General features: G+C 32.4%; 1 long non-coding RNA gene across 2 annotated transcripts; it reads right to left on the reverse strand.

Moving 5' to 3' along the window:
• Positions 1-2,310: 2,310 nt before the first annotated feature.
• Positions 2,311-5,889, reverse strand: LOC136070990 (uncharacterized). Of its 2 annotated transcripts, XR_010632267.1 has the most exons (3): positions 3,282-5,889; positions 3,089-3,157; positions 2,311-2,698 (listed from the first exon to the last, which is right to left on the reverse strand). It is a non-coding gene; the product is annotated as an uncharacterized LOC136070990 (long non-coding RNA). The 2 variants fall into 2 exon arrangements; XR_010632266.1 differs by lacking the exon at positions 3,089-3,157.
• Between the last annotated feature and the right edge of the window lie 4,553 nt (positions 5,890-10,442).

Here is a 10,442-nt window from a genome sequence, read left to right on the forward strand (position 1 = left end):
CATGACATGTGGATATTGAAATAGAGGAGAAAATAAGGAGAGGTTGTCTACCTTATGCAACCAAGACTTGTATGAAATTTTTTTTAATATAATTTACTAAATTTAGATATAAGTTAACATAATGTGTAATTTTATTATGAATAACTTAATAGGTAATTATTATATATTTTCACAAACTTATATATAGTAAAAAACTACTCTAGTAATTTAAAGTGTACCTTCCTAAAAAAAAAAAAAAATGGGGTGCTTGGTTTAAGTCACAATTTATTTGAATTTCTATTACATTTAGTTAAATAGACTCATTGAGTTTATGAATTTAAAGGGTTTTAAAGTCTTGTTTTTAATTGGATTATTAAAATTTAGTGTTCAATTTGTATCAAAGTAAATTTTCCAATTTTTAATAAAGAGTAATTACTTTTTATTTTCCTTGGAATAACAAATAAGTGTAACCACTTGCTATTGTGGAGATAATCACATAGGGAGACTAGGGATGGCAATGGGGTGGGACGGGGTCGAAGGAAAGGATCTTCGTCCCTACCCCGCATGGTTTTGTCTTGCCCTATCCCCACCCCGCATCGCATGACGGGGAAAACTTTCTCACCCCATCCCCGCCCCTTGGGGCCTCAGGAAGTCCTGCCCCACCTTATAAAATTCTACTTTTTGTTAATTTGCCCTACAACTAGTATAATTTTTTTAATGAAACCTATTTCATTAATAAAAATGTACTTGAAATTACAACTAAATTTATCCTTTCAAATCAAATAATTTTTTAGAAAAAATTGAATAATATATCTAAGTGTTTAACAAGACAATTACCAAAAAAAAAAAAAAAAATCTCATAGACATTTAACAAAATAAAGGCAAACGACCACATTGGGTAGAATAAAATAAGCTAATATTGATATGTTTCTTTAAATTGTAGAGTTTTAGGGTATGAAAAATTTACAATTATAACACTTAGCAACACGGAGCGGGGTGGGGACGGGGAGAGGCGGGATGGGGCAGGGTGGATCCAAAAAGTCTAAACCCATCCTCGCTCCACCCCATGGTGTAGGACTAAAATCTTGCCTCATCTCGCCCCATCACCTTTGCGGGGCAAGGAAAACCCGCTTAAGGTGAAGCAGGGAGAGGCGGGAAAAAAAAAATTGCCATCCCTAAGGGAGACATGTCATGGGATATACAAGTAGGCTGGTTGTACTACCTCTTTGTGCTCGTGACGAACCCTTAGTTATGGTTTTGGTGCAAGCACCCTCATTGAGCTATAAAAATTTTATAGGTTCCAGTTAACTTAACTGATAAAGTTTTTGATAGTTGAATAAGAAATTTGGAGTTTAATTCCCACCTACACTTATCAACCGTAGATTGAAACTCTATTAAAAAAAACTATAAAACTCTTGAAGATATCAATATAATTCATTGTATGAAAAGTAATAAAATGCCACATATTTTACCAAAAAAAACAGAAAAAGAAACACACATGAGCGAACATAGTAATGAATAATTTTGTCACGATTTACTCACCTAGGCTGTGGCCAAGTGGCGGATCCACATGTCCACTAGTGGCAACTTGCCGACTTGGGTGACATTTGGGTCCGTTTGGATAGCACTTATTGTTGTTGAAAGTTGCTGAAAACTGATTGTTGCTGAAAACACTGTAGCAAAATAATTTTTAAATGTGTAAATAGTGTTGTGGGACCTACTTTTAATATTTTTTTAATACATAAACAGTGCGCTACAGTGCGTGAACAGTGTTAATTGTCTCCTGCACAGTGATTTTACTGTTCATGCGTAAAAAAAAAAAAAAAAAAAAAAGCTCCGAAACGTGAAATTGGAAACGCACAGTAACTTTGAGTGATATCCAAACGCAGGCGTAGACGCTGTCCAAACGGAATCTAATACAAGTTTTCACACCTATTCCTGACTCAAACGATGATATAATAAAAGTTCTCACCCAAAAAAAAAAAATGTCATACTCGTAGAAAGTGACAGTAGGAATAGATTCTCTACATACTTTTACACATACCGTACTAAAAAATGCAAAAAGAGGTAGCATTGTCTTTTTTTATTGATTATTTTCTCCTGAAGACGTAGCAGTGTCTTAAATTCTGTTGGCCCTGCCAAAGATATATTCTCTCTCTCTCTCTCTCTAATAAACAATGATATACCTTCTTAACTTAGCACTAAATTGCCACCTCCTCTTCCCTCAATATGTGAAAAATTATCCATTTCTGTTTGATACGAATCCATTTCATCCCTAGCTGTAGAATAGCTAAAGCAATTACATACAACACACACGTAAAGCTAAAAATATAATAACAACACATGCATAAAATAACAACATGCATGTCGAGAGTTTTATAATTTGACTAGCATCTCCAAATATTTCAATGGGGACACTCAAAAAAGTGCATACCAAGTCTTATTTTCAACATGAATGACTTGGTGGAAAATGTTGAAATAAACACATCCAAGTTCTAACAAAAAACACCTGCATGGTTAAAAGGTATTTATAAATATAACATGTTCAATTTTCCAGAAAACTGAAGAAGCTCTCTAAACCAACCATTGTCTAAGAAGTCTGTTATATTTCAACATGAATTACTTGGTTATTTTTTCATCCCCCATTTAACAAGTTGGCATAAATTTTCTGCACCCTCTGTCGTTACGAAGCCACTTTTTCTCCATCAAGCTGTGACAACTGCCAAAGTAAAATTAAGCTGTTATAAACAACCTGCTAGCAATTGAATCCTCAATTTCATTTTCATGCTCATATTCAAACTGTATCTCAAAATTTGACATTTGTCACAAAAAGCTCAAGTACAAAGAAAATATAATGCAGCTATCTATAATGCACTGGATTAGAAAACAAGACTCAAAACTAAAGTTTTATTAAAAAATAGAATAGTTTGAACTTTGAAACAATAGATCACAGCTAAAGCAATTACCCAGTCCAGCTATTATACTATTTAAAGCAATCAGCAACATACATATTTAATATATCTCATTATTTTTCTATTAATGTTAGTATATATGAGTCACTTTAACTTCTTCATTTTGTTTAAAAAATTTCCTAAACAAGTAGCCTTACTTCGGAAACATAGCTAATTCTGGCAATAGTCATAACACTTTTCCACATAGCCTTGCAATGTGTTAACATCTGTGATGTTTAGAACAGACATAAACAAGAATTTGTAAGCTTAAATTGATAACATTTAAGTATATGGAGTTTTAAATTTAGATAGGAGGTGTAAAGTGAGGATATGATTGGAATATAAGATAACCTTCTTGATAGGATGACAAAGACGGCACTAATTACTGCCATTTCCACTGCTTTCTTGAACTGAAGAGTTGGTAGCTACAGGACTCAGCTGGAACCATTCACCCAATCTGTTGAATGCATCAGATGACCGACAGATTAAATAGAACATTTCTTGACAGTGCTGGAGAATCCATTTGTATGATTTGTATAGCAACCATACTAAGATCGATACACATAAGATGAGGACGATCCAACCAAGAGGAGGTATGATGAGCAACAGCAGCAAGCCACAGGCAAACATTCCAAAAATGAAATAGACATGTGTGAGTACAGGGAGGTAGCTCGGATTGGGAGTTGGTTTGCTTATCACAGCTAATGCTATAGCATGAATGAATACAGCTACAACAAAAAGTGACAGGGTTGCACCATGGGTTTGAAATGGGTTGCCATAATTCTGATACTTGATTTGGACGAGGCCAATCAGCAATGGAATGAGATATCCAAAAGCAGCTTGTTGACTGCTACAAATAGAAGAACATACAATTGCCTTAGATCACATTCAATATTAGTAGATATACACTTGATGTGAGCAGAAGGAAATTAAGTAAATATCCATGACATTCCATTTGCTAACAAAAGTTTTGCTCATATTTAATTAAGAGTTGCAAGTTAAATTATTTGGTGAGTCTTTGAATATTGTATCAAAGACTTGAATCAAATCCTGCATTCACCGATAAAGAGTTCGAAGATAACAGGATTAAAATTTTAAGGATTTAAGATCGTGGTACAGATTTAAGAGTTGATTTAACTTGCAAGTTTGTGAATTATATTTATGGTATGCCATGAAAGAGTTTATAAGTCAGATTTCCTCCCCCCCGCCCAAATAATTTCCCTCCTTGAAGGGCAGAAACTTTGGTTGGTAAAAATTCGCCAAGATTGTACATTGGGTTGGAGGAAAATATTTAAACTTAGAAAGGTTGCCAAATTGACTAACGTGGAACTAAGGTATCACAGAATTGGCAATGTCTCAAAAGTTGAGGCAGTTATTGGATTACCCAAGCTTGGAAAAGTAAAAAAATACTATTTTTGGACCATGCCAACTAGGAAAGCAAGTAAGATCTCAGCATCACAAGACCAATACCACCCTTATCTCTAGACCATTGGAGCTCCTACACATTGATTTTATAGGACCAACTGGGACTGAAAGTTAAGGAGGAAAGAAGTACAATATGGTAGTGTTAGATGACTTCACTAGATATATTGGTGGTTCTGCTGAGAGAAAAGTCAGATGCCTTTGACTGAGCTCTGTTTTTATGAAAAAGAATTCAGATCGAGAAAGAGTGCTCTACAGTTAGAGTTAGGAGTGACCGTGGAGAGAGTTTAAGAACTCTAGCTTTGAACAAGAGCATGGAGGTGAATTGGTCCAATCCTGTCTGTTTTTTCATGGCTATCCCAAGGCCTGCATTTATGCTCTGGCTAACAATCATGAATGGTTTATCTACAAGAGATAGAGATAGACTTATTCAATGGGATACACTGGTGACACAACCTGTGTATTCTGTAGAGGAAGTTTAGAAAGCAAAATCAATTTGGTTTTTGATTGCTCATTTACCAAAAGAATATCAGCATGGGAAGAAATTATGGAATAATACTTGATCTGTGAACCTAAAACTCAAATAAAATAGAGTGGTGAATTGGGGTCTGCGAAAATGTGAAGGCAAAAGTTTAAAAGCTGTGATCTGCAATATAACTTGGGGGGCTACAATTTATCAAATTTGGTTTAAAAGGAACAAGAGAATCCGTGGTGCATGGCCAAATGTAAAATATTTTCAGCGAAGACATTTTAAAGTGTTTGGTATCACTAAACACTGGAAAATGAAAGCACAAACCAGCCACCAGCCGCCGCCACTACCACCAAAGCCAAGCAATCATCCAAAATCCAGATAGGGAAGAGGAAAAAATAGCCACCACTGCTCCATTGCCACCAAAATCCAGCGACTAAAACACCACCACCCACACCATCACAACAACAACAACAACCACCACCAGGAATGAACCACAAAAAACCTAATACCAAACCCAACCACCAGACTCAAAACCAAACCTGACAACACCTACGACCCAGCCAGCCACGATGACCTCTGCAGCCGCAACCACCAAGATCTGAGAGGTGCAGCCTAAAAAAAGACGAAGAGAAGGGGAGAGAGAGAGAGACAGCAGCACTCAGATCTGACGACGACCCATCCCACCACCACCCATCTGCACCGCGAAAGGGTGGCGGTCGTCGATCTTTGTCAATTTGCCCGCCCTTACCGCCGCGACACCTCACCGGAAACATTTATGCGGACGGTCAGAGTCCCAAGGGACTGCGCCAAAGAGAAAGGGAAAAGTCTGTGTGAGAGAGAGGGAAGAAGCGGGGGGTGGGGAGCTGGTCTGTGCGTGAGAAAGATGTAAAATGTCTTTACTCACAAGCATTTTTACGGAGTCTTTTGGCTCAATATGCTAAACGAGGAGTGGTGCAAATTTCGGCGTTAGTGTTGCCGATAAGCAACCCAGGAGGATTGAACCCTTGAGAAAAGGGTTATTCCACATAAGAAGCAGCCGGTAGACTACTATGCAACACGCGAAACCGATTCGGGAACTAAATTTACTTATTCTAAAACTGACAAATATTTCAAGTTTTCAACAACACCAAAAAAACACACTTTTTTTTTTCTTTTTTTCCAAAAATTGATAATTATTATAACAAGAATGGTAAATTGAAATTATAGTTCATTCACGATAATGTCAAAATTAATTAATATTATCTAAATAAAAATAACAATTTTGAAAAACTAGTGACCTTAATTAAAAAGAGCAAACTTTAGTTACAAAATAAGTTGTAGTCTAAGGTTATAACCTTATTCAATAAATTTTTATTGGAGGTGAATTTTGACAAATTCATCAATGAATTACATCTTTTTCTTATATCCTTCATGCTTGCAAAAATTTTAGAAAATTAAAGATTAATAGTTATATCATCAATAAATTGATTAAATTGCAAATTTTTGTAGTTTAAAATTATGCATAAAATATAAACTTATAAATCATATAGTAAATAATATTCGATTGACACAAAATTTGACATGTGTATTTAAAGCATAAAGGACATACAATTTAACAGTTGGATTATCAAAATATGTAGTAATATTTATTTTTTTTAGTAAGGTTACAACCAATTTTGTAACTAAATTTTATCCAATTAAAAAATTATTGGAAAAAAATATAAATATTTTACAAACATATTACATGAATTAAAAAAGAAGATGATATTGTTAATATTTTTCAATTTAAGATAAATTTTTTTTATTTATTTATATTATTTTAATAGTATATCATAAGAAATTTTTTAGTAATCAAAGTTGGCAATACAAGTCATACTTGCATGATGTGTCTTGAGTTGTATAGCATAATTTTTCCATGACTTTTTTTTTTCTTTTGAAAATTCATATGGGTCGTTATAAATAGATTAAAATTGGTAATGTAGTTTAAATTTTTGGAAAATAATATTTTATTTCAAGAGTAAAAAAAAAAAAAAAAATTAATATGTATTAATTTACATTCATTATAATTTGGGATTACTACATTTTCCAATCACAAAAAATACTTACAGGTATGATGAGTGTTATGCGTTTGTGGTTGAAATAATGTTTTTATTACACCCCTAGGTATTTTTTATATATTGAAAAATGTAGTAATTCTAAATCATAATGGATGTAAATTATTAACATTCACAAAAAAAAAAAAAAAAAAATATATATATATATATATATATATATAGAAAAGTCTTTGAACACGCGCACGAGCGCATGCTCAAAGGCTAGTATTCTGTAATTATCATGTACTTCTTAAAGGCTTTCTATTTTTTAAGAGATTACAATATTTTGTAATCATAAAATACATATGATGAATATTATGCGTTTGTGGGTGAAATAATTTTTTTTATCACATCTCTAGGTATTTTTACAGTACTATCCTCAAGTTTTGTACGGTTGAGATTATTAATACTTATCACACGCATACTTAGAGACCCTTCTATTTTTTTTTCCCGAAGGCTAATGATTTACATTCATTATAATTTGAAATTTCTACATTTTCCAATCACAAAAATAACTAGGATGTGAAGAGAATTATGCAAAAAAAATTATTTCACCCATAAATGCCTAAATCTCATCACACCCTGGATACTTTTGTAATTGAAAAATGTAAAAATTCCAAATTATGATGAATATAAATCATTAAACTTTAGGGAAAAAAAATCAGTTTCAATTGTTATTTTTTATTTAGTTAATATTAATTAATTTTGACATCATCGTGGATGAACTATAATTTGAATTTACCATTCTTGTTATCATAACTATCAATTTTTGGAAAGTATATAAAAAAATTGTTTTTTTTTTTTTTTTTGTGTGTGTTTTTGAAAACTTGAAATATCTATCAGTTTTAGAATAAGTTCATTTAGTTTCCATATAGGTTAAACATGTTGTGCGGTAGTCTACTGGCTGCTTCCCATGTGGAATAACCCTTGTTCATGGGTTCAATACCCCTGGGTTTCTTATCTTTATTTTTTAAACAAAAATAAACTATGAAGAAACTAACCAAAGGGAAAAATAGCGCAAAAAAGAATTTAACAGGAGCAAAAGGACAATTGAATTTCGGCAATCCAATTGACGAAATTGATGTCAGTTTCTCTCTCCACATATTTATATTTATACCGAAATACCAAAATTATGTCAAATTTGTTTGTTTCTCTCTCTTCTTTTACTTGTATTTCAGCAATATGAATACTGAAATTTGCATCTCTCCTCATTTAGCTAAGAAAATTTGCAAAGTATACATAAATCCAACAAACTCTAATTTTTACAATATTGAGCCAAAAGACTCCATTTTACGTCTTGTTGCCCCAATTTTAGAGATGACTGTAAAATATTTTAATGTTGACTTTTTTTTTTTTTTTACATTAAAAGTTTAAAACAAACATGTAAAATGTATAATTTAAAACAAACAGAAGATGAACAATACAAGGGAACAACAAAAATGCAATTAAAAAAAAAAATAGCATCTTAGTGTGCATTTAGCATGGATTATTTTTGCCAACTATTTTACTATTTAGCTTATTTTTGCTACTATTCATGGGTCACACTGCACTTTTTGGTATTATTCATGGGTCTTATTGTACTATTTTAGCTAACTTTTATCTTTATCTATAATACTTTCAACAAAAAAATTTCAGTTCCAACAAAATAAGCGGATCCTAAATAGACACTTAATTATAGTATTAAGTTGGATGTGCCAAAAATGTAGTAGTAGTTTGTTAATAACCCTACAATAAAGTGTTATTTTTCGCATGAGATTTTAGTGGCCACAACAATCTCATAACATTTTTACAATAAATTGAAGAGTATTAGATATGACAAAGATTCAAATATTCGATGAAGAGAAGTGCTATAACACAATATTTTTACAACAAATCATAAGTAGTAAGTTGTTTTAGTTCTAATTTGAATCCACAACTTAAAATACTTTTTTGCTCATTAATAATAGCCAATAACAACTTGCCACTTAATATTTGTTATGAAAATGTTGTGAAAGCATTGTTAACATAGCATCTCTCAATGTATGAAGTAAGGTTATCAGGATTGAGATTCTACATGAGATTAGTGTGATGGTTTGAGGATCGGATTGTAGGATCAACATGAGGATCATAAGATCCTACTTTCCGAATAAAAAAATGTAGACCAAAAATACCTATAATTATAATTTATAATATATATTAATGGAACGTTGAAAAAAGTCATTTTTGACACAAATTAGTGAAATTACTAATAAAATGCAAAGTACCAAATTACAAATACATAATTAAAGTTCAAAAGTTAGAACTCACAAATACCAAGTTCTAAGTTAAACAATTCAAAACATACATAATGTCTCACATAAACAACTCAAAGCAAATAACAATGTCAATATCTAATGTCTCACATAAACAATACAAAGCAAATAACAATGTTTCAACACAACACCACGAACACAATCAATCATCAAGACCAAAGTCTTGGTTATCTTGGATGGGTTCCTCAAAGTATGGTTAATTATTATAAACAACATTCTTGTCATTGTTAGCGGAATTAAAAAAAAAAAAAAAACGCAGGATCCCAAAAAATAACACCAAACACCAAACGCCCCTGTTTTCAGTGCAATCCAAACTCTATCTATATTTGGATGGGCTCACCAATGTCTCCACTTTTTTTTTTTTTTTTAGTTTTTTCCCCATTAACTAAATGACTAAAAAAAAAATTATTTTCCCTCCATTTTTTACCTCTCTAATAATCATTTAGGGTCTATTTAGTTGAAATGGTGGAAAAGTGAGAAAATAGAAAATAGTGGGAGGGTGAAAAAATGAGAGGATAGAAAAGATTTTAATTTTTCTCTTTTTTGTTTGGTTGTGAATAAAAAAGTGGAGGAATGAAAAAAAAATCACCAAATTTATTAAAAAATAAAAATCATGACTAGAAAAAAATCACATCTAAAAAAAAAAAAAACAATAGAAAGTAAAAGAAAAAATAAAAGTTTTCGTCACTTACCCGAGGCAACTTATAGATCAAAGGCAACAACGTACAGACCAGACTTTGACAAAGTTTTCGTCATTTACCAGAGGCAACATACAGACAAGAGACCAAAAAAAAAAAAAAAAGAATAGTAGGAAAAGAGCAACGAATTGGACAAGTCCGCGTGCAAGTGCGTATGGGCATTTTCGTTATTTGCCTATACACTCCTCATGCTTAGTTTTTTCTTCATTTTGGAGTAAAAAATTTTGGTAGGTTTGGGAAGAAAGTACTTGAGCCCATCATCATTTTTCTCTCTCCTCATTTCACCAAACACTCTCTAAAAAGTTTTCTCTTCTCATTTTCTCTCATTGTTTTTTTCCAATCTCTCTAAAATCCACTCTACCAAACACGCCCTTAAAGTATGTAGTTGGGATGATTTTTCAGAAAATAATAAATAAATAAAAAGAGTGAAAAAAGAAAAAGAAAAAGAGAAGATATGTGAAAGAACTATGTTGCATGGACATAGACACGGACACGGACACGGGGATACGACAATTTTTGAAAAATAAGGACACGACATGGCGGGGACATGGCGGTTA

The sequence above is a fragment of the Quercus suber genome, unplaced genomic scaffold, assembly GCF_002906115.3.
Source record: "Quercus suber isolate HL8 unplaced genomic scaffold, Cork oak 2.0 scaffold_276, whole genome shotgun sequence".
In the NCBI taxonomy this organism is placed as follows: domain Eukaryota; kingdom Viridiplantae; phylum Streptophyta; class Magnoliopsida; order Fagales; family Fagaceae; genus Quercus; species Quercus suber.